Source organism: Pezoporus occidentalis, unplaced genomic scaffold (genome assembly GCF_034315485.1).
Source record: "Pezoporus occidentalis ecotype Australia unplaced genomic scaffold, CSIRO_AGI_Poc_V1 ctg65, whole genome shotgun sequence".
Lineage (NCBI taxonomy): Eukaryota > Metazoa > Chordata > Aves > Psittaciformes > Psittacidae > Pezoporus > Pezoporus occidentalis.
Window position 1 is genome coordinate 834,589 of NW_026915998.1, and position 24,432 is coordinate 859,020.

The window sequence follows — 24,432 nt, forward strand, 5'->3', positions numbered from 1 at the left end:
CTCATGTGTGAATTGTTTTTACCTGGGGACTCCCACCATTTTCTCTTCCAGTTTTCACTTGGATTTTTGGCTGTTTAAGGGCCTTTTTTCCCCCCTCACTTTGCTGAGGAAGAAGATCAAAGCAAAATCCTTTAGCAACAGGGTCAGGCCCTAAGGCTCATGCTCCTGCCTCACTCAGCAGCAGGCAGGGGAGCTGCTGCCCTGGGGCTGGAGGAGAGGGACCTGGGACAGGCAGAGCTTCCTTCATAGTGCTCAAACCAACCTGCCTGCAATGAGTGAGGGTGAGTAAGAGGAAAGCCCATCTCTTCTCTAGCGCATTGAGCACGTGTCCTGAGCACGGGCTGCAGAGGGATAATGTTTTTAGGATATTTTTCCTTCCCTTTGTGGATCCCCAAGCAGCTGGGCACTAATCTAGGGCCTGGGAGAAACTGTTTTCCAGCCCCTGCTCTGCTTCTGTTCACTACAGTGACTATGGGCAGGTTACCTTGGTCCTCTCCTCTGCGGTGCTCCACTGGTGTCAGCAGGCAGGAGCCCCCTCGCCCTGGGGAAGGCGTTACAGACCCAGAGGGATCTTTATCTCTGCGAGGACTATAGGAATACAGTAAACAGACAGTCAACACCGGGCTAAAATGAGATCAGCACGTAAGAGGATTAATCAGAGATAAGGAGAGATGGAATAAAATTTGCAGTGCTTTTCTCCCTTATTTGTGTGACGCTTCAGCTGCCTGATGGGGACTTGGACTGACACCAATTCCCCACCGCTGCTCTCTGCCGCTCCGTTACTGCTGCTGATGGAACCACTCAGCCTCTGAGTTCCCTGATTTCAACCCTGGACACCTTTGCACTGTGTTCCCTTTGCTTTCTGGTGGTCCTGGAGACAAACAGTCGGCCCCATGGGGAGGAAGCGGCTTACAGCAGGCAACGGGTGCCAGCCCCAGGAGCTCCTGCCCCTCTCATGCTGCTATGGGCAGCTTGAACCCAAATGGAGCCTTTCCCGCAGGAGACAGCAAATATACATAAAGTGTCCCCAGAGCCTTGTGCTCCTCAGGGGCAGCAGGACAGCTCCCTCCATGCCTGGCACCGGGAGAAATCTATTGCAGCATACAGAGTCCAGAGGGGAGTTAGAGAGAGGAGATTTACAGGTGCTTTATATCCCATTAGTGAGAGGGTGCAGCCTGCATGCCCTGCCAGGAGGCTGTCAGCCCCTTGCCCCCAGCGCCACAGAAAGAGGCTTCAGAATACGATCAAGCGCTTCTGGCTCTCATGAATCACAGGGCTCTCGCTCTGGATTTACAGAGAGCACTTCGCTCAGCTGATGACTTGCTGGAGGTTTTGGGGACTGGTCTCTCCACCCAGCACAGCGCACAGAAGAGCAGTGCGGGGACCTGGAGCAAGGGATGCCAGCAGAGAAGGCAGGATGGCAGAGGGGACAGCAACATCCCTAGCTCAGAAGGCTTTGTGACAGGGACTGTCCCACTAAGCCCCAATACTGTCACCAGAGCTACTCAGGAACCAGCTTGCAGGAGGCGACAAACAGCACCATTGAGTCCCCTCCACTCCTGCCCTTTTCTGGATCCCTTTCTGGTCTCTGAGGCTCAGTAAAGCTCTTGAGTCAGATAAAGGCAAACCCATTAAAACACAGAAAAAGGAGCAGGGGAGCCTTTGAGCACGACTCTTTCAGCCTGGGGCTGCCGGCATCTCTAGCTTCTCTATAATCTCTTTATAACCTTCTCCGGGCTCTCCTGCCTGTGCCAGCGTTGCTCCTGCGGGTGCAGGGTGAGGAGAGGACCCTGCAAGCTGCAGCACACTTCCAGGTAGCCAGCCCTATATTTAGAGACAAACCTGCCTACGTGTACTCTGCTTCCTACACGTGCGTACACAAACGGTGCAGCCTTGGGAGACGGCATCTCTGTTTGCTGACAGGAGGCACGTGCCTCTCACCAGCACACACATCACCTGGAGGAGCTCACCTGGGGAAGCAGCACGGGCATGGGGATGCAGTGGTGGCACAACATGACACGGGTGCCCCAGGGTCCCCGAGGGATGCACACAAGTGCGCTTCCCCAGGGGATGCAGGCACACGTGGTCCCCTGGGGGATGCAAGCATTCATGGTCTCCCGTGGGATGCAGGTACACATGGTCCCCTGTGGGATGCAAGCATTCATGGTCTCCCATGGGATGCAGGCACCTGGGATCCCTGTGGGATGCACACACACAGTCCCCTGTGGGACACAGGCACGGGCGCTGGGAAGCCCAAGGGACCTCCTCTTCCACCAGCCCAAATGCCACCCAAGAACCTGCCTACAGCACAAATCCCTGCTGGCCACACAGCAGCTGCCTCCCCGTGGCACACACAGCCCCATGCTCTGCCAGGGCTCCCAGACACGCCACCAAGGTGGCACTCACTCAGCTGTGGCCGAAGAGGGAAAGAGGGTGCCAGGGCAGGCTTTTTGGTCCCCGTATTAACAAAATCACCAGTAAGAGCTCATCACACCCATGCCCTGCACACACCCATGGCATCTGGAGAGCACTGGTAATGCAGAGAAATGAAACACCAACAGGTTTCTGAACTAAACCAAACCAAATCAAATGAAACCACTTATAAATTATCAGTCTCATAGGTTTACCTTCCCCTGTCAGATGAAGGGGAGCCACAATTCATGCTGCTGCTTGAAGGTGAGCACCAACCACCTCAAGTGGAGCCAAGCTGACCACATCCCACGCAAGACTCTTGATGGAGATGCTGGTGTGGCTGCTGCTGAAGGCACAGTAATGCTGGCAAGCATCTATACACGGAGCTTCATAGCAGCAGACCTCAGCACTCCTGCTGCATCAGAATCTGACAATTTGCCGAGTTCCTGCTGTAGTAATTAGCTTGATCAGCCCATGCAAATCAGTTTCTATTTGAAACCAGCTTTATTTAATGGGATCTGCTCAGCATTTGCCTCCTGAAATTTTCATGCAGATCAATCTTCCCCATTTCAGGTGTGAAAGGCAACTGGGGAAGGGAACGGCTTCACCTGCCCCACCACGGGACCCAGCTTGGCACTCACAGGCAATTTCTCAGCTTCATTACTCATGCACAAGTTGATGCCTTTTCCAGAAACAAAAGGGCTTAGGCTCTGAAAAGCCATCTCCTCTGGCGATGGATTATGTCATTGGATTGTTCCAGTCACTTAGAGGAGCCTTTAGATAACCGAGTCTGCACAGTTTAGCCCTTGGTGTCAGCAGGTTCAGAAGGAGAACCCCTCCACTGGGGCCTATTTTGGGTATGCAGATCAGACATGCACAAGGAGATTCATTTTCAGAGGTGGAAGCTGAAAAAGCAATGCCAGTTCTCATCCGTTGCTGGCTGACATTTTATTTAATAGGCTATTTATTTGCCTCGGCGTCCCCAGCAGCAACTGCCTCTTCAACCAACCATAACTCACCGAGAGCACTTTTCCCAGTGCCAAACCAGGGGTCCCAGCTCCTTCCTGGGAGCAGTTAATGGGCCCTCAGGGCAGGGGTTCCCCCGATAGCTGATGGCATTAGCAGCAGAGAAGGCGTTAGGACAGCAACCTGCCTGAGGCTGATCAATGCCACGTCCCTTGTGCTGTGGCTCCAGGAGCCCTTGGATGGTTCCATGTCTTCCAACACTGACTGATAACCCCAAATGGACAGACACCCCTCAGACCTCATCCCTCACACCTGATCCTTCCAGGGATGCAGAAGCCTGAACCCTCTTTGAACCACTGGGACAGGGGTCCCTGAAACCCTCAGGGAGCCTGGGCTGGAGCCCAAGCCAACCCATGCAGACTGGGTCTGTGCTGCACAGACCTTCCCCAGCTCCGTGGGCCCGGGACCAGGCATTTTGGTGTGATGTGCCCTGAGACATGCACAAACCCACAGCGAGTGAAACCCCTGCAGACACACACAGGTCTGGTCTGAGACCCCCAAGGGCCCAGGAACCCTCTCACTGTCTGTCCCGCTTGGGTTTGTCTCCTGCCTCTTTCCTGTTCACCTTCAGAGCCCTGCTACAGTGCTCCCCACTGATGTGCAGAGGGCTTTAGCTGGACTCGGTGTCTCAGCCCCAGCAGGGCAGATACAGAGCAGGTCTCAGAGGCTGTGCTCCTGGTGCTTCCAAACCAGGCTCACACAGGGCAGATGAGAGATTCCCAGGGGAAAAACCCCTTTGGCAGAAGGGGGATGCCCAGGAGGGTGTCTCATCCCTGCAGAGAAGGGGTCAGGGCGGCAGGGCAGTGTGTGCTGGAAGCAGGCAGCTGCCGGGACACTCCAGCCCGCTCTGCTCTCCTCTTTTCTCTCTTTCTCCCTCTCCTTTTCTCCAATTTATCTTTCTGACACTGTCAGCGATGCTTCCACAGGCTGAAAACAACGGAGACAGAGCTTCAGCCAAAGCAATTTCAGAGCTGAATCAAAGCTTAAATGACCTAGGCAGAGAGCAGCTGAGCAGAGACAACTCGGCACGGGGGGGACAGAGCGGTGTGGGTGTCCTGTTCTCCTGCAGAGCTACGATTCCTGGCCAGCATGGGGGACAGCATGTCTCAATCTCCCCTGCTCGCCTGCCATCCCATTCTGCCCCCTGCAGCATCATTTCCCCCCTCCCATCGATGCAAGCCCCACCAGCAGCACAAAACCGGCCCTTGCAGCTGTAGCTGAGTAAGTACCTGCTCACCCAGCACACCAGCTCCGTGCTCTGCATAGCAAGCAACAGCTTCTGCTTTCCTGACCTTACAGCCCTGCAAAGCAACTCAAATCTTCCAGGCAGATTTTTTCCCCTACAGATGCTCCTCTGCTTCTACATGAAGGAGCTGGGAAGGAGGGAGGGATGGATGGGTAGATGGATGGATGGATGGACAAGGAGAAGGGTAGATGATAAGCTGATTTCTGCCAAGCAAATATATCTGGACTCTTAACAAGGAACAAGACAAATCCTCAGCATGACTCAGCCTGGAAACACATGCTGCTTCCCAGCCCCACTGTAGGGACCAGCACACCCCCATTGCACGGCCCCAGCCCCATGATGGAGCAGCCCATGGCCGCCACCCCAGCACCCATCCTGAACGCATTTCACAGGGGGGGACAGGTAGAGCCAGGCAGCTCCTGAGGCACGGACAGGCTGTGCATGCTGAAAAGCAGCCGGGCAGAACGGGGGTAGACGCTGTGCAAGACGAGGAGCTGTGCGTGGCTGACACGTTGCTCAGTCTCTCGCAGACCTGAAAGCAGCTGTCAGAGCCTGTCTTGTTCCAGCTCCCTGCCTCTCCAGACACACCGGTAATTCAGCTTCGCTGTGTGCGTTCCCTCTCTGAGGGTGAAGGGATTGAGCGCTGGAAGCCTCATTGCTTTCAGAGAGCACCAAGAACACCCAATGGAGCAGAGAAATGGAAGGCACGGGACCACAAGCATCCCCCCAGCCTGGTGTGTGATGGCATCCTGTGCCCCAGAGCTCCTGCCAGGAGGACAGTGGTCCATACAGCACGCTACTCAAATTCAAGGGGCTGGGGAAGGCAGCAATGTGTCCTGTTCCTGTGTTTTACATGTGAAACTCCTGACCCTGCAGGGCTCCACAGCTACCCCAGCCCCAAGGAGCCCATGCCATCCTTACCTAATCCCCAGCCAGGGCACTGTGAGCACTTCTAAGCATCACTTCCTCGGACCATAGGAATGTTGGAACCCAGTTCCATCTCTCTGGAGGATATAGCCTAGAGACCATTAACCCACAGCTGAGCATCTTCCTAAGAACATGTAAATAAAGCCACAGCCCTGCTCACTGCCCAAACACGGGGGGAAAGTTACTTACAGTTTACGATAAACACTGTTGTGTGGAAGCCAGAAAGTGACAGCTCTGAAGATGGCATGTCAGCTCTGGCTGTGCCAGGAGGACCTGTCAAACTGTCACACAGCATTAGCTGCAACATGCTCCTGCACAGCACCCTGCAACCGGCACCCCTGCTGTGCCACAGCACCCAGAGCCCCCAGCACATGGGAGTGCTGCCTCCCCACATCACCTCTTCGGTCACCTGGCCTCTGGCATCTCTTCTCCTGCAGGAGGATGCCCGCAGTCTGCTGCCCACAGGCTTTGTAGACCATGATGGACTGATGGGATCAGGCTGGAACCACCAACTGTCTGCACCTGGAGCAGCAGGAGCTGGGGCTGGCATGGAGGGGAGGGGGCTGGAGTTGTGGGTACAGCAGAAGTGGTGAAGGTCCTGTGCGACAGTCCCACTGTCACAAGCACACTGCAACAGCCCTCCAGGAACAACCCCAGCAGGGAAGCTGGTGGTGGCACAGAATGCTCGGCATGGGGCAAGACACCTCCCTATGTCAGACCCAGTGGGACTGACTGAGTCCTGTGGCATGCATCCCTGCTCTGCATCCTCATCCCTTCCCTTTGCCACATGCCATCTGCCCCTGTCTGTGCACCCAGGCTGCTGCAGTGTGAAGCAAACAGCTCCATTACTTTGTTTTCACCAAAAGGGACTGAAACGAACCTGTCCTGTGGCAGGTCAAACCCACTGTGGGCAGTGACCAAGCCTCAGAGGAGAGGCAGCACAGCCCGGCAGTGGTTGCTAACCCACCATGCCTGTTCACACCGGCTGGGTTGGCATCTGGAGAGCATCACAGAGCCAGGATCTACAGAGCTGCTCCTCATCTGCAAGCGAAACCACTGCCTGTGGCCTCCACAGCTGTCACCTTGGCACTTGTGGTGAATGACAATTCATAGCCACTGGCAGGGACACATCAGATGACTTTGTCCTGAGTCGCAAGAACGGGAAGGCAGAGCTGAATCTCTGGGAGCTTTCTACCCCTTCCTTTGCCTGCTCACAGCGATGCTTTGAGGCAGCGACCAGCTCTGGGCAGCTGCGAGACATTGGGTAAGCATCCCTGGCTGCCTGGGCACCAGCTGGGCTGTGCGGAACACAAAGGACACCTGCAGTCCCATGAGGCTGGGCCAGGAACGCTTTTACCCAATGCTCCCGGCTTGGCCAAGAGCATCAAAATCACCTCCCAGACACGTGGACGAGGAGCCACCAGCCCCGCTGCCTCCTCAGTGAGCACTGGGCACAGCTTCTCCCATTTCCTACTTCACTGACCAGATTAAACCCCTTCTGCTAGCCTATACAAAAGGTGATCAAAATGACAGCAGCAACAATCAAACGCTCTCAGCGGAGCCAGCTGGTCCTTAGTACATCCTGGCTGCCAGCAGCTGTCACAGGGAGATGGGAACTACAAGCTCTGTCCTCTGTCCGCTGTTTAGAGTGGACATTCATTTGGGAAAGCTGTGGGGCTCCAGGCCCATCAAATAAGTGCTAAATCCATACAAACCCTGCCTGTTAGGTAGGTATGATAAGGGTCCCTCTGCAAGCATGGGAAGGGGTTGCAATGAGGGTGGAGAAGAGCAGGCATCCTGCCTGGCTCCAGGGGAAGGTGGCTGACACGGACCTCTCTCTGTGCTGAACACACCGGGATGCTCAGGCACCCTGTGGGCACTCAGCCAGCTCCCCCAAGCCATGGAGGAGCTTCTGGTCATGCCTGGCTGCTGGCAGGGACCCGCATGGGTGCCAGGGGGGAAGGAGAGCTCACAGACTTCCCCTGCTCAAGCTCAACCACAAAACCAATCATCCTCATTGCAATTAAAAACAGAGGAGAGATAAAAGCCTCTGACCCAGAGCATCTGCAAATGCTGGAGCCCACGGCAGAGGAAGGAGGAACAGATCTTCCAGAAGCATGGCTCCCTGCCAGCCCATTCCCACACTGGGGATGGATCATGCAGCAGCGTTTTCAGTAGTGACGGGTGGTACCACAGATCTGCAGGACAGCTGAGATACTCCCATCTCCCCACAGCCCCCCCATCCTGCTGCTGCAGGCAGTGCTCGAGGCCTGTCAGAGGATACAGGCAGTAAGAGGTTCAGGGTTGAGGGTGAGTTCTCAGATAACCCCCTGGGCCACTGAGGCAGAGGTGCAGTGTTCCTGACCTAGAGATGCTGCCCATTCTCCACAGAGGTGTGGCTGGAGGCATTGCTCACACTGTGCAGCACTGGGAGACTGGAAGCTAATGTGGCCCAGCTCTGTGCTGGACAGACAGGAGCAGAGCTCTGGATCCAAACCACAGAGGGACCCACAGGTATATACCTGGCCCTTGCTCTTCATGCTGAGCAGAGTGATTCCTGGGAAGCAGCCTGCACTGGAGCTTGGGTAACAAACTGCCACCTCTCAGCACAGGAGCCTGCAGGAGCTGTGGATAGCACACCTGAAGCTCAAGCCATTTCCACTGAAGCTCAAGCCATTTCCACTGGGACCTTCTGTTAAACAAGTGCCAGGTGACTGTGCAAGGAGCAAGTGATGAGACACTGTAGTCTCAAACTGGCTGGACAACAGACATTCCCCATCCGGCTGGATGCCAACATGATTCCTCCTGACCACATGCCCCAGCTTTGCTTTATTGGTCCTGTAAAACCCACACACAGCGGCTTACACATGCCAGCATCCCTGCTGGCTCCTCATTTGCAAGAATATTGCCAGGGGCAGGTAAACACAGGCGAGCTATCACTATCAGCATTAGCAGAGAGTGTCTGACTTGGATCTCATCCTGCATGGACAGGTAGCAAGGGAAGAAATTGCCTCTGAAGAGCTGAGACAAAACAAACCCCAGCATCCTCCTCTTACAGAGCCAAGGGATGGGAGCATCCAGCTTCTCTCCCACAGCACAAGATATTTTTCCCTCCCCGTAGGAACCCACAGCTCTGGGACAGCCCAGGGAACATTCCATTCCCCCTGCCCATCTCAGTCCTGGGTCCCCTCTGGGACTGGTGGATTTTGACTGAGGAAACAACAAACAAATGAACAACAATCAGTGTTTCATCATTGTAAGCATCAGCGAGGCACACACTGTGCTGTGCTGGCTGCGATCACACAGATCCCCAGGCTGACGACTGCAGCTAACACGGTGGGGATGCTGCTTTCAAGGTCTCTCCTCTGTGTCCCTACCCCAGGCAGGACGAGGGTCTAACGCCTTCTGTGAGATGTTCCTCTATCAGTAAGGTTACAGCAGGAGCACACCCAATGCTCGAGTTCTCTGTACAGCAATGAAAAAAGGAGACTCACAAGAGCTGCTTGGAGGCGACGCGGCAGCAGCAGCCAGGAGAATTACCAAGTGCTCCACACACAGAATACAATTCCCATTAAAGAGAGAGGGGAAAAAAAGCAAAGCACAAAACCCAGCTGAGCACTGAACCATTTCAAAGCCTCTTCTGTCCAACCTGCAGAAAGGATCCTCTGCCAGCAAGAGCCCACAGCCTGGGTGATGCTTGCAGCACAGCCTCCCCTTGCCCTGCATCCCATCACCTACCCTGCTTGTGAGATGGTAACGAGCTGCCTGCCACGGTGGCTGCAGAGAGAAACCACCACTGGGGTCCACGGGGTCTGTGGAGTCTCTGAGGCAAGGCTTTGGGTGTGAAGTGCTTTAAAGCCCTAACACAGGTGGGAGGTATCACCTCCTGATACCCTGATCAACACCAGCCTGAGCCCTGGGTGCTGGGGCCCGGTCAGAGCTGCCAGGAGGAGAGGGCATGGACCTCACCACAGCCAAGCCCTTGTGCCCAATGCAGCCAGCCCCTGCAGCTGGAGCACTTCTATGGGGACAAGGACCATGAGGAGGTTGTTAATCCAGCATCCTGCTAATGGGAAAGGGAATTAGAATCTACCCAGAGAGACCAACACTGGGATTTGGGTTTAGCAGCGTTGTTCCTTGAGGACTAGAAAGACAACATACGTTTCTGGGGGCTTAAACCTGAAGAGGGTATCAAACTAGCAGGGAGAGAGGAGAGGCAAGCACATTAGGAGGGACAGCGACTACAGAATTACCTGCCAGCCTTTGGGAAGATAAATGACATGAGGTTCTATACAGATAAACCAATACCTAACACAGCCGGGGAGATGATGGGTGCCAGGGTGGCAGCAGCCTCTGCTATCTGGCTGATGGCAGCACAGGAGCAAGGTCTGGAGGGGCCCGTGCTAGGAGCAATGCCAGCACAGGGGAGAAGGGACAGACACAGCACGCTGCTCCCACCCAGAGAAGGATGGGGGCACAGAGCAGCTCAGCGCACAGAGAAACCTCGGCCCTGCTTAGCAGTCAGGTCAGGCAGCAGCGGCACCGCCTGTGGAAGAGGATGCGCTGTTTTCCCTCTCGCAGCCAGAGAGCACAGGGATGATTTAACCTCTGCTCCGCAGGCATTGCTGCCCGTCCCAGACCCGCAGGCATCCCCGGGCCTGCAGGCAGCACACATGAACCTGAGTAACACAGAAATAACTCAAGATCAGAACAGGCTCTGTTTCCCCACAACGCAAACCCAGGAGCCTGCTTGCAAGCACGGAGAGCTGGCTGCCTGCCCCTCCATCCCCGGGGCTGATGACTGAGCCCTAGAGCTGGGCATTCCTCTTGCTCAGTGCCCCATCCCGGCTAGCAAGCACTCCCATCCTCATGGCCTTTCCAACCTTTGCCAGCGCTGGGTAAGACCAGGCTTTGCTGCTCTGCATCCCAACGCAGGCTGCCCGCTTTCCCTGGCTGGGAACACGCACGCCCTTCCCTGGCTCTCGGGACAAGGACCGGGACTCCCTGTGCAGCCGCTGCCGTTCAGAGGCATCTCCTCGGTGTCTTGGAAACGCTGCCGTGTGGGAGCTGCTCCCCGGGGAGTGAGTCACGGTGCCGGGCGGGCGAGGGCGGCCGCAGGCACACACGCATTGGCCACCACTTGCCCCCCGGCTGCTGGTGGCACGGGGCAGAAAGCGTCCCCATGGAGCAGCATCTCCCGTGGCAGGGTGACAGCCCCGCGCCTCCCACCCCGCTCCGCTGCTCCGGTAGCTGCTCAAGTGCTGTGAAGCGTTTCCCATCAGCTGCTTTTCCATGCCACGGCATCAGGGAGACAGGGAGCAGCCCTGGGAAGGCAGCTCCTGCACAGACAGGACCCCGTGTCCCACAGCACAGTGTGAGATAATCTTCTCCCCCAGCCAGCTCTGGGTGGCTAAGGGGAAACTGAGGCATGAGGTGAGGAAGGGACTTGCAGCAGGACACCACTGATAGTGCAAGGAGCCTGTGGGCAAAAGGCTGTCCTGAGCCCTCGAGGAGGTATCCCCTGAGCCCCAGGGAAGCAGCACAGCCACCCCTGCTCTGGGAACCACCTGGCCTCAAAGACATCCCAAAGAAACGCTGGGATGGATGGGATGATACGCACCTCTTCTGAAAGGGAGCAATTACCACAAGATACCAATTATGCAAATACCTTGGTTACCAGAAGGATGATCCCTGAATGCTGACTAGGAAAGAAAAGAGCCACGGAGAAGGAAAATCTGTGTAGCCAAGAGCTGCATCTTGTCTCTTCCGAGCACCAAGAGGCAGAGAGGGGCTTCCATGAGGCCACCACAGCCCAGTGACCACAACATCAGGGAAGAGACAGTGCTTGGTCTTTTACTTTCCTCCCAAAGCACTTCAGAGCTGTTACTATCATTCCCCTTGGAAGAATGAGGAAACTGAGGCATAGAAGAAGGCACTTGGCCACCAAGACTCATTGTGCAGAGACAGAAAAGATTTTAAGATGCTGTTGCTGGGGCATCCCACTGCTTCCCATTCCCTTCACTTGCCTGCCTGGCAGTAGCCACTCTCCAAGTCCCACTGACGTTGCATGGGGAGGAAGGACAACTCATGATGCAGTAAATGCTGGCAGAGCCAGCCACGCGATGCTATTTCCTATCCCTGTGGAGCAGAGAAGCCATAAGTCAGCAGGAATGGTCTCTGCATTGTCCCCACACACCAATGCCGGGAAGATTTATGGCAGCAGCACAGGCACTGACGCTCAAGTCCGGCAGCCCAGCATCCCCTCCTGCTGCCAGCACTGTCTGTCCAGAGATGGTGAAGCATCTCCTCTGGTGCTCCAGGGCAGCCGTGTCCCCGCCTTCCAACTGGACCACAGAGGATGCTCCCCATGGCCTGGCTGTCCCGGCACATGGGACCCTGCCACAAGGCAACCCTTCCTGCTCCAGGTCCTGTGGGAAGAGCCTGCCCTCCCTCCTCTTGTCACAGCCGCTCTTTGTGAAGCTCTCCAGCACAGCCTGTCTGCAAACAGCCGGTGCAGCTATCACACGTGTAGGGGGTGCCACATGTAGACGGGTGGCATCACTTGCTCAGGAGGTATGTGGCTTCTCTGCCTGGTGCTTTGGGGGTGAGACAGCAGGACAGAGCCCAACCCAAACTGCACTGAGGACAGCTGCAAAGTCAGTTTGGCTTTGTCCATTTTGAGGGCAAAACGCCTACCTGAGGACAAGACTTTGGCACTTAGACCATGACAGCAGCTGCCTCTTCATCACTGGATTTCAGTGGCCCAGAAATCCAGAATCCAGGAGTTTCTTCCTATGCCCAGGAAAAGATGGATCTCACCCCCATCTGGTCCACAAGCCCCCGCCTCACTACCCAGCCCCTTCCCAACGCCGCCTGGCCCTTGGGCAGCTCTCCAAGTTTGGCCTCTTGGCACTCCTGCAGTGCCAGTGTTTGCTCACAACATGTGCTGGATTTGCTTTGGATCAGCAAAAAAACCCACTTCTTCATTATCTCCCTCCCGTCCTGAGCTCACTGCCCCAGGAGAGGGAGAAAGTTAAATTCATGGACAAGGTGATGAAAAGCCAGACGCCTCCTGCTACCCATAATCACAGCAAAGCGGCAGGCACTTGACACATCCCCTGTGACATAAATAGTCCCGTTGGTTACTGATACAGCTCCTGACTGCTCTTAATTAGCTCTGTCTTTCCCAAAATCAAGTATCCTGTGCTCTGCTTGGGGCAGACTAAGCTCAGTTTCTACCCACTTCAGATGGAGCAAGCCTGGCCAAGACTACTCAAGAAGACCTGAAGGAGCTGATGCTGCTGGCCTCCCTCACTGACGCCAGGGAAGTGTCCCAGTATTCCTTCCCTTGGGGATGGAGACAGAGATCCTGCTGTGCCTCCTATGAACACACAGCAATGCTACAGGGGCTTCCTGTACACACCCAAACCCCTCAGCTGCCACACACCACCCACCTCCCCAGGCCAACAAGCTGCAGCCTGGGTTTTCGCTACTCACAGCTCAGGCATCCAGGCAGTAAAGATCCCCCTGGATTGAATCTGGACTTTTCCAGGTACCATCATGGTCCTCTGGAGATGTTTGATGGGGATTTTTGCTGCCAGCCCACTCAGAGACACCCCTCACTCAGGGGACAAAGAGATGCCACATCATTCACTGCCCCAGGCCAGAGCGCAGCGCTCGGATCTCTGCTTGCCCACGGGATGCGAGAGGCTTGCATGGGGCTGGGGAGCAGCCAGCCCTGTAGGGATGTGACAGCCAAGGTGGGCTGGTTGTACATGCTGATGGCAGCACGCTCCTGCTGACCTGGCCACCTCCCACCAGCACCATGTCAGCCTCTGGGACCTTTGGCAGCAGCAGGAGGAGCAGTCCCAGCTTGTTCCCATATAGGAATGGATGGAGCAGCCTCCAAACTGCTCCCTGTGAAGGGACAGATCGATTCAAGTGCCTGCAGATGATGCCTTCCTGCTGGAATGCAGTGCTGAGTGGTGATTCTCAGTACCGACCATGGGCTTCACACAGGCAAAACCCCTTCTTGCAGCCCAAAGTCAAGGGGAGCAAGCAGCAGCAGAGATGAAGAGAGGAAGATGGGTGCTTAAAAGTGGCTGCAGACAGCAATGGAAGTGGCTGCAGGATGCAAAGGAGCACTGAAACAGTGGAAATTACGAGGGGCAGAGCAAGGAAACAGGATGTGAAAGAAGCAGTTAAGCCTCCAGAGAGGAAACGCATGGCAGGGCATGGACTGAGGCTGGATACCTGCACAGCAAGATGGATCCACCTGATCCACCAAGTAGCCTTCTCCCACCTCTTCCCAGATGAGCAGAGCACTCGCTGGAAGCTTTGCCACAGCCAGGCAATGCCTGTTTTCTGCTGAAAACAGGTCCCAGACCTGTAAGGAGGCCTGAGATGCAGTTCCTTGGGGTAGGGACCACATCTTTTGCATCCTCTGCATCTGTCCAGCACCCAGCTGACGAGCTGTGAGGACAGCAGTGCCCTATAAGCAGCCTGCCTGCAACACCCTGCAGTTCTGCTAGGGCTCTATGGGCATTTCAGCCAAGACAGGCCTCCAGATTTGCTAGAGCACTTATGATATGAGTGATGGCACAAGGATGTCGGGTACACCACATCGACTGCCCTCTCTGCATCCCTTTTAGCGTCACGCCTTTTAATAACTCCATTTAATATTACATGCCTCTATCAAGAGTCCTTTTAGACCAGCAGACTCCGAGTTGCTTGGAAACTGTTTGCTGCAGCCACCGAAAGCCGCTGTCGGGAGGGCTCAGCGCCAGCCCGCTTCCTGGGCTGCCAGCACTGGAACCCAGCGGAGCAGCCCTGCTCCCTTCCCTGGCATGTGCTGGGAGCCGGAGGAAGCAGAGGTGAGATGGGAGCAGCTCCGCCACACGCCGGGGATGGGAAAGGCTCAGGGACTGCGGGGCTTGTCGGAGGACTCGGAGGTCTCCCGGCAGCGTTTCAAAACGTTCCCAGCCTGAGGGTAAGGCGAGTTTCCAGCCCAGCGCTCATGGAACATGGGCTCAGCCTCACAGGGTTCATTTGGCTGAATCTGGACACTGAATTAAATCATTAAGAAGTGTGAGTGAGGGTTTTGCTTTATGTCTCGGTACAGCCTTAATGGTGAAGTCATTTACCGACACCTCTGTAATACTCCATGAATAATTAGGTATCTCTTCCAATTTATGGCTTACCATAAAATGCTGCCACAGTTTTGGAGACAGGACTTTTTTTTTTTCATCCTGTAGCAATGACAGAAAGCATGTTTTATTGCAGGAATGGCAGCTTAAGTATATTTATCCATTGGCCAGGATTCTGTGGTATACTTCCCTCTCTAATGGCTCTACAAACATACATACATCCCTGATTTACACCCAGATTTCCCATACTTTGCTTTTCAATTTACATAATATGTGAAAATTTCTATAGAAGATGGAGAAGAGCATCGAGCCACTCCTGCCAACCCAGATGCCTGAATTCAGCGCTCCCCCGTCTCACACCACTCCTGTTTCCAAGCACAGAGTGCTTCGGGGACCCCACAAACACCTTTGGGATCCCACCTCTTAGCTCGGAGGTGACAGGGAGCAGGAAGGCTGAGGGGGAGATGGGTAAGGACCTCAGGGCTCACTCAGCATGGGAATCCCCAAGAGAAGAAACATGAGAGGAGCAGGCTCTGCCAACGCTGGTGAAATGCATCTCCAACACCATCCCACCTGACACCTTCCTCCATTGCCCTGGTGAAGCACTGCCTTTTTGTTTTCCCTTTACACATTGTGGAATTACAAGTCTGATTGATATGAATATGTAATAATGCTGCTTTATTAATAGCAGCTGCATTATCAGTTCGCTCCCTGCTATTGGCAGGGGATCTGGGACAATATGTGGTTTGAAAACTAAAGAGAAATGCAGCCCACAAAGGCAGCAGGAGTGAGATATTTCCATTCCTTTTCCCAGTGAGCAGGCCACAACACAATGGTCATGAATGCATCACCACTGCTCCTTCTGCCTGGCCACAGGAACAGGCATTGGGACGGCTCCACAGTGAGGATGGTCCCGAGCACATCATACAGCCATCTGCAAAAGGATTTGCAGCCAATGCACCCGGCATGGACAGGGGACACCCCTTGAAGCTGGGGAGCCCACAGCCAGCGTTAACCTCAGCAAACTGAGGTTATTTGGTACAGAGATATCACACAAATCTCCCTGGCATGGGTAATAAACTCCGTTTGCAGTTTGCTTTCCTTACTCCCCCCACCACCACCCCGGAGGCTTAACTGAAAACAAGATTACAAAGGAGATTGTATTGGACAGATTTCTGGTGTGCTATTTTAGCTGTAAATTATGCCAGCTTCATAAAACCCCAACTGTTCTTCCCCGAGATCCCTGCATAGATTGGCTTGCTAAGATCAGGCGACCGGGTGCTCGCTGTGTGCAGGCATTGTCTAGAAAAGCGCTTACAGGGTCCAAACAGTAGCAAGATGCTACAGTGCTACGAATATACGTATATACACATACACACACGCATACATATGCACGTACACGTAGGCAAGACAGCACTGAAGAACTTCCCGTGCCTGTTGATTAGCTAAACAATGACACACACACACAGAGCAATTCCAAGCCCCTATCCATTGGGCTTTGCAATACGACCCTAGGGATCGTCTGTGCTGTTTTAGCTGCCTGTGCCAATGCAGCTGACGCCTTCCTCAGCCGTAGCTAATCCCAAGAGGGAGCAGAGCATCAGGCAGCGCGGTCCCAGGCAAGGCTGGATGCAAGGTACGGGACACGGGGTCACGCTGCGCGGAGCGAGCACGCACGGTGAGGTGAGGTGAGCTGCTGGGGCAGGGCAGGGAGCAGGGCTCTGCAACGCCAGCACAGAATGGACACAGCCTGAACTTTGCTACAGCAAACCTGGCCGGAGCTTTTGCAATTCCTCTCACGAGCATCTCTGCACCTTGGCTGTGCTCCACAGCCCTGGAGGACAGAGCAGCCAGGCTCCCAGCACAGTGCTGCTTCAGAGGGAGTCTAGCGGCGCTGCCCAGGACTAAAAGGACAACAGCTTGGCTCACACTCAGCTCCAGTGCCCGGCCCCTCTCCTACAGTGCTCCCCCCCCGCCCCGCATTAGGGGCTGCCTCCACCCCACACCATGCTCCTAACGCTGGCAGCTAGGCAACAGGGACCTTGAGCACAGTGCCACAGCTACGCTGCTGCAAGCACCTCTGAGGGACAAGAGCCACCCTGAGCCCTGAGGAGACAAAGCCATGAAGCCCCGCAGCCCTCCTCCACCCGGTCCCCGTTACCTGGAGGGAGGTGCTCGATAGCAGCAGCACCCTTTGCCTTCCCCCAGCAGCGAGCCGTCTCCCCAGCCACATTCCCACAGCTCCACCTGCTCGGAGCTGAGCCAGGTCCCACCGCACTTCCCGCATGCGTCGGCTCGCAGCCGGCACCCCGGCTCCGGGAGCGGTACAAAGGGGAACCCTGCCTGGCGGGACAGGTCCAGCCCATCTCATCCATCCATCCTCCTCTCCAGCCAGGCTCCCAGGGAAACGCTACAGCAGACATCATCTTGCACATGTATCCCAAGGCTCCCACGTGAAGCATCCCTGCAGGGTCAGTGACCTTCGGGGGGACCACGCAACTTGTGGGCAGACATCTGTGTATCTTCTCCTATGAAAGCATACTGCAAACAGAGGCAATGCAAGCTGGCAGAGGTGTTTGCATTGCAGCATCACCTATCAGGAAGAAAGGGGTGGAAGCTCAAGAGTGGTCAAGGCAGCACAATAATGCTTGATAGATGTGAAACCGTTCATGCCCAAAGATGCTGGAGTGCCTCTCCTTGCTCTCCAGTGAGGAGCTGCACTTCCCTCACACACGTGTCCCCACCTACAACAAGCCATCTCTGCAAGTTACACTGTCCCTTTCGCCACTGGGACCTGGCACGTGGCTTGTCTGCATGTGTACATATATCAGTACAAACCCAGGCTTCCTGGGCAATCAATAATGCTATTTAAGAGATAAATCTCGCTATTGACCAGCTGCTAAGGCCAGCTCCTGGTTAATTTAAAAGAGCTCAGAAGTGTTCCCAACGTCACTGGCCATCAGTTCTGCGTGCTCAGGCTGTGCAGCCAGGGATGGATTAGGCTGGGGGTGGATTGGGCCATCTCTCTCTAGGTTACAACAGGAAAGGGCTGTGCAGGGACCTGTATTCCAAGGGGAATGTAACTCCACCACCAGACACCTCTGTGGTCTGAGACCAGAGCCTTGGGTCTCTTTAAACCCATCAGGATCCGCAAGGGATGGCTAGGCAGAGACACACTGTTACACTGCTGAGGATCCGTGCACCCCTGGGGAAGAAAAAGCCCATCTGTGAATGCATGTGAGCATTTGCTGTGCCATGCACAAATCAAAACTGGACACTGTGTTCCCTGAGTTCAGCTGGGGCTGTGCTGGATTTCAGGCTCTCTACCATCCCAAAACAGCCAGCCCTGGTGTTAAGATCATTGAGGCCAGTGGGTCGAAGGGGCTTGTTGCCTGCCATGCCCTCCAAGGCAGCTCCTGGCCACCCTGTCTCTGTCCCAGCTTCAGAGGTCTCTGCTGTGGTGCACGTAGGGTCTCCCCCAACCCACCTCCATCATCAGGAAAGGACCAGACCCACCAGAACAGGGCAGAGCAGGGGATGGGCAGAGCTCACCCAGCCTCAAGGGGAAGATGGTGCAGGAGCCGTCGCTCTCCTCCCTACGGAGGAAAGCCATCCCTTACAGGCATTTGAGGGAGAGCAGAAGGAAAAGCATTGCTGAACCCAAAGGACAGTGCTGCCATGTCAACAGTCTGTCACCACACTGCCCTATTCAGCCAGATCAGAGATTTCCAGCAAGCCAGCAGCAAGGATCTGAACAGACTCCCAGCAGGAGCCACAGAAGAAGAAAGACTGTTTTAGGGAGGCTGGATCAGCTGGAAAAAGATGTGTCCTTCAACAACCCGGGGGGATCTTCCAGCCTGTGCTGCCCAAGGCCACCACTTCCCCAAGCTGCACAACTTGAAGATGAACGGTGCCACATTCCCTTTCACATTCCCAAGCACTTCACCCTGGCTGTTGTGGATCCATGTCTCTGTCCCCTAATTTCAAAGCCAGAGCAACACAACAGCACTGGCGCTGTGGATAGGCGCTGGTTGGGAAGCAGCATTTCCAAGCAAGCCCTGCTCTGCCAGGGAGCAAAAGGCCCCATTACATGAGCTCATCTTCCTCCCATTGCAGGGTCTGAGACATCACCTACCAACGCCACCACTGAGCCCAGGGAGGGGAAGGTGGCACCAAAAAGCATCTCAGCCCTGGGAGATTTGGGCTGCTTTCTCTCTGTGGCAGGTGAGATGGGAGCGATCCAGTGATGGCGCGGGGCTCACTCAGTGGAAGATCCCCAGATGATCTCAGCCTTGTTCCAACCAGGCTGGAGGATCCTCAAGGTAGCAACCGACTTGATCGTTATATAAATACCTTTGTCACTACAAAAGCCGTGGGCTGGAGCTGCCCTGGCAAATGACACTGAACTCATGGTATGAGTCAGGAGAGAGGCTTGCTGCTGATTTCAGCAGCAGGGAGATGGGGGGGGAAGGACCCGTGCTAAGGCAGAGCTGAGGACTTGAGGCTTTGTCCTTTGGTGCCAGGGTGCAGCCACCAAGCAAACTGTGAAAGCACCTTCCAGGTATCATGGGGCTGTGATTGGAGGCACAGTCCCAGCTCTGCAGACTCAGAGCCCTGCTTCCCGCTCATCCCTGGAGCTTGGGGCAGCTCCCATGAGTTTAGATGGTGAAGCAAAACACGAAGGCGGCTGGTGCAAACACTGCCTTATCTCCTGACTGCTTTCCGCTCACTAGGGGACTTCTGTGCTAGACTGGGCTTTATGCTTTTAGGCTTCAGTTCAAAGCTCAAACTAGGTTACTGCAAGTCAGAAATGAGTTCCAGAGCTTGCTACAAGCACACCACTGTTTACAGCAAACATCAGCCCGTGCTCCTGCCTCAAGAAGCTTGAGACCAACAGGTCCTTCTCCACAACAGTGCTGAAGCTGGGGCTTCGAGGCAGTGCTGCAGCACAGCAGTGGCTGTTGCCATGCCAATGAAGCGGGCAGTTGGCACACTGAGCGGCCAAACTGGGAGAGCAGCCACGCTACCAGAGATGGACCCAGGATGGAGAGCACCAAGGGCTGCTGTTCCCCATGGGCTCCTGCAGGAGCATCATACGGCCCAAGTAGCTCAGCTGCTCTTGGCTGATGCCCTCATCAAACACCAGGCCCTCCTTGATGCTCACAGCCCCCAGGCCCGCTCCCCACGGCAGCCCTGCACTGACAAAAGGTGGTGTTTTGTTGATCGGGTGAGGTATGAACTACTCGCTGCAGGATGACATGGGTACCAGCAGCTCATGTAGGGGCATGGATGCGTATAGAGGGCTGCGGGACACAGGGAAGCACCTTGGCCAGGTCTCTGTCCAGAGCAGAGGCAATGCCCCCCCTGTCCTACCCTAAGCACCTCCATCCAGAGAGGGGCCACAGGCTCGGCCTCCCTTGGGCCTCACACAGAACAGCTCTTGCCCTCAAGGCAGACTCGTACCAGGTGAGGCTCTCACACACAGCCCAGCCCGCCCTGGTGCAAACCAGCTTTACTCTCCTTCACCCTTCCCTTGTAGATGTGGAGAAACTGAGACACAGGCAGGTGGAAGGCGGCACACTGATTGTCAGGAGAGAAGACAAAGATATGAATGGTTTCAAATAGCTTTTCCCCAAAAGCAAGCCCCATCTCTCTACCAGTCCTGTTGCTGACAAGGAGCAAAATTCATCCCATCCAATTACTCTTCAGCAAGAAAATGAGGAAAAAAACTAAACAAGCCCCAAGCCAGGAGCCAAGCGTGTTTGTTCTTTCAGCTCAATCAGCCACGATCCGTGATAGCAACAGCCACAATACCAGACTAACACAGAGAATGTCACCACCAAGGAGCATGCCAAGGTGACCTGGGGGGCAATGGCAGAACTCCCTGCCCTCTCTACACAGCCCTTAACCTTCCCCAGGATGGGGAAAGCCATCTCGGGTGAGAGCACAGCTCAGCAGCACTGCTCTGGTCCAGACCATGGGAACCCCTCGGACCAGATTCCTCCTCGGGTGCATCGCAGTGCATGCTTCCTACAGTGTCCAGGCTATGAGAGGGTGATGGGGCAGTGGAATGGATGGGAAAGGGGACACCCCATCACCCCTCTGGCATCCGCAGAAGGCCACAAGCACATCTCCAGCTGCCCCTGCAGCCGGGACTCTTCCAGGAGGACAAGGCAAAACCCAGCCCCAGCACCTCCAGCCACCAGCCAGTGGCTTCTGTGCACCCAGAGCCCACCGAAGCTGGGCATCCCTCCCCTCACACCACGGTGGGGAGCCGCGGGGCATCCGGACGTCAGCAAGCGCTGGGGAGGAGACGGCGGCCTCCTGCCTCCTCACCATCACCTTGCTCCAGCCAGCGCATCCCCGCGGGGGAACCAGCGAACTCCCGCGAACTGGCAGCACCCCCGACGTAGCGCAAGACCGACGGCTCTGCCCGCAGCCGCGCCCCGCAGCACCCCAGCACCCCCTGGCACCCGGCTCACCTGCGCTCCGCCGCCGCTCCCCCCGGTACCCCGCGGAGCCTCAGGCGGGCAGCGCGGCGGACGGCGCGGCGCGGCGGGCGGGCAGGGCAGGGCACCCGCAGCCCCCCGCCGCCGCCGTGCCCATGGCCCGCCGCTGCCGCCGTCGCCCGCAGCGCTCAGCCAGGGCCCGCCGCCGCTGCTGCCGCCGCCGCCATGCCGGCCCGGTGCTCCCGGTCCCCCCCCCCAAGCCCCGGCCGGCCGGCGGCGGCGGGCGGCTCTGCGCGGTTCTGCGGGGCGAGGGCGGGAGGTGGCGGCTGCGCGGGGCGGGGCGCGGGGCGGGCGGAAGCGGGCGGACCCCGCAACCCCTCTTCGGGGGGCGATGGGGTGATGCCGGGGTCCGCCCGCCCCGCCCCGGGGGACCGGCGGGTATCGTCCCCTTTTCCCCTCCGGCCGCGCCGGGACGGTCACCTTCGGTGTGTGCCGGGGGACTGGGACTCCATCGGCGGTCACCGGAGGAACCCCTCGCCCGCGAGGTGCGCTCCTGGCCGCCGCCAGCTCCATCCCCAGCGCAAGCATCTCTCTGGTGCCTTCTGCGGGGTGTCCTCCCCAAGCCCCGCACCGCTGGAGGCAGTCCAGGCAGGCCTGCAGGCGAGCACCGCAGACCTCCCCTCTGCGCCCTTTCGCCTTCCAAGCAGCCTGGGTGCTTTCCCCACCGCTGCTGGGTGCGCAGCCGGCCTGCCCCGGCAGGCATCCACAGCGGCGGAGGCTCCGTGCCCGAGCACCAGCCCCGCTCTGCCTGCCCTGCTCCTCCTGCAAGCCCCTCTGCCTGTGGCACTTCGTGAATACCCCTTGCCATGTTGTCATCCGCTCACTCAACATCATGAGACCCTTCTGCAGTGCTCCATTAGGCTTGGTTTGTTTTTAATTACATTTAGACATCATATATGGTGTGCAAACATTACCACCTTACTCTTTATCCCTTCTCCAAACGCATGGGGCTGTCTGCTCACCCATCCATAGGTAACTCCATGGTAACCTCACTACTCCCTATCTGGGAAAAAAAAAGATCAACAAAAGCTTTTAAGGAAACTACGTTATCAATGCACAAAAGGAGGTTTGTGTGCATTTCTCATGAAAAGATTGGGAAATGAGGGCTGGGAGGGAGGTTACCATGGATTTGGGGAATTCAAGTACACTATTAGCTGGCTAACAGCCTCAAGAAAGAATAGATTAGCAAGCCACAAATTCCTCCTTTGAAAATGTGACTGACTTCCATTATACCTCTTTCCAAATCCACCCGTCCTATTCTTTATCAGAGCTCCAAGCAACTCATTTGCTCAGAACAGAACTTGGATTTGTCTGTGGATTGCTGGCTATAAGCTTTTACAGCTATTGCAGCCACACTCTCTGCCTCCCATTTGTGTGGCACCAGTGCTCATTTTGGCAGCAGGGTGCCTGGCCCCCCTTGGTAGCTCAGTAGCTCCATGCTGCTCTTCCTCCAGAGCCCTTAGGGAGATCCTGCCTGACCCCGGCAATCCTTTGCTGTCCATTTCATCAGTATCTTCCAAAAAGCTTTTTTGACATTTCAATTTGAGAGAGTTCTTCAGATTCATCTGCCATAGGAAAGGGCACAGTACATGTGACCTGCTAACATCCTCCATGGCAGGCATTACGGTAAAGAAAATCATTTTGGGTCTATGCAAGGCCCTTCTCTTAGAGCTTTTTGCAGGCACAGGAACCCAACAAGCCAGCACAGCATACCTGCCTGCCTCCTCATGATATTGGCACAGTCTTTATTACGCATTTATAGTCTCTATTACACGTTCTCATGCTGTCAGCATGTCCTCCCTTAAAACTTGTCTCATCCTAGAGGATGTCCTCTCCTGTTTGCCTTGTTTGAGCACAACGTGCACTTTCTGAAAGCTGGCTGCTGACACCTAATTGCCTCCTTTACACGGTTATTTTAAACCCGTTGGCATTTTTGCCCTTTACAGCTACGAAAGGAACTTGTACAAAACATTTCCAGGATGAAGACTGAGAAGATGCAACAAAGCTCAGGATTCATGCCATAAAGACCAATGTCTCTCTCCCTGCCTGTGCATGGAGACATGTCTCACAAAACAGAAGCTGTTCACTGTGGCATATTTAGGATTTGTTTGTTTGCAGCCACCTGCTTACATATACCTGTCACTTTTTCTTTCTCTCTGTTTGGAAGCTGGGATGGAGCCTGCTTAAAAGCAGGAGCATCTCTGAGAATTTTCCTCTTTCAGCAGCTTCTTTGGCCAAGTTTCCTTATTTTTGCCCAGTTTTCTTTCCAGAAGCCTGTTCTGCAGTTGATGTTAGGTCAGGGTTGGAAAGCTGCGGGAAACTCTGACATGTGTAACTTGCTCCCTGTCCTGCACACTGCCCAGGAGTGAAACACAAAGTGATTTCTCTTCCTTAGGTGCTGAATAGCTGCCTTGGGGGTATTCTCTGCCCTCCTCACATGTTTTGAGGCTCATTTCCAGGTACAGAGACCCTCCTCTGGCATCTTCTATTCTCACAATGTGACCACCACATGTTATCCATCTCTTAGCCCACACTTCCCATGGATGCTGTGCCAGTACAGCATCCTGCACTGTATGTCCCCAGCTCCTTGTTGCAGGATGAGATAAAGACTGCTGGGTTTCCACTGCAACACTTGTTGCTCTTCCATGGCTCTGCTCCATGCTGGATTAGCCTCTTATTGACTAGCTGCTGTATTGCTCTCCCCCAGGGACTCTCACTGCCTGTGATGACAAGATGAGGGGTTTCACCACCGAATACAACACTGGAGGAACCTCAGACGAGATTCTGCTGGGGCTTTTGGTGGTCAGAAACAGCAATAGAATGGAGGTGAGCCCAAGATGAGAAGCATACAGCACAGAGCTCGTGGAAAGCAAGAAGGGGGCTCTTGTTCTCTCCAATACCAGCAGGCACAGCTACCCTAGTGATGGAGGCCTGGGTAAAGGAAGATATGGCACAGGTATCATGTGGCACAGGTATCATGGAGCAGTGAGCACAGCCACTGATCAGACCAGTGATGATGGTGGTACCAATTGCTGTTGTGAGAACACCTGCCCTGGTGCAGCCCTCATTGCCCAAGGAGCAGCTTACAGGGGAGATCAGATGAGGACGGAAGGTGGGGACCACAAGTGGTCAAGTGGGGACAGATAGAAAAGGGATCTGTGCATAC

General features: G+C 55.4%; 3 protein-coding genes across 6 annotated transcripts in view; 2 read left to right on the forward strand and 1 right to left on the reverse strand.

Moving 5' to 3' along the window:
- FRMPD3 (FERM and PDZ domain containing 3) overlaps positions 1–21,322 on the reverse strand; it is a 53,059-nt gene extending 31,737 nt beyond the window's left edge. Inside the window, exons 1-2 of one of the 3 annotated variants that reach the window (XM_062640514.1) lie at positions 21,240–21,322; positions 485–588 (exon numbers count right to left, since the gene is read on the reverse strand). The gene's annotated coding sequence lies outside the window, so the exon portion shown is untranslated. Of the gene's footprint in view, positions 1–484; positions 1,007–9,349; positions 9,414–21,239 lie in introns of those variants that run through there. The other 2 variants (XM_062640515.1, XM_062640512.1) reach the window with 2 other exon arrangements.
- The window catches only part of PRRG3 (proline rich and Gla domain 3), a 116,612-nt gene that overhangs the window by 14,415 nt on the left and 77,765 nt on the right, over positions 1–24,432 (forward strand). The gene's annotated exons all lie outside the window — the stretch shown is intronic.
- The window catches only part of RBM41 (RNA binding motif protein 41), a 54,527-nt gene continuing 51,641 nt past the window's right edge, over positions 21,547–24,432 (forward strand). The window contains exon 1 of the mRNA XM_062640526.1: positions 21,547–21,552. The gene's annotated coding sequence lies outside the window, so the exon portion shown is untranslated. The remainder of the gene's footprint in view (positions 21,553–24,432) is intronic.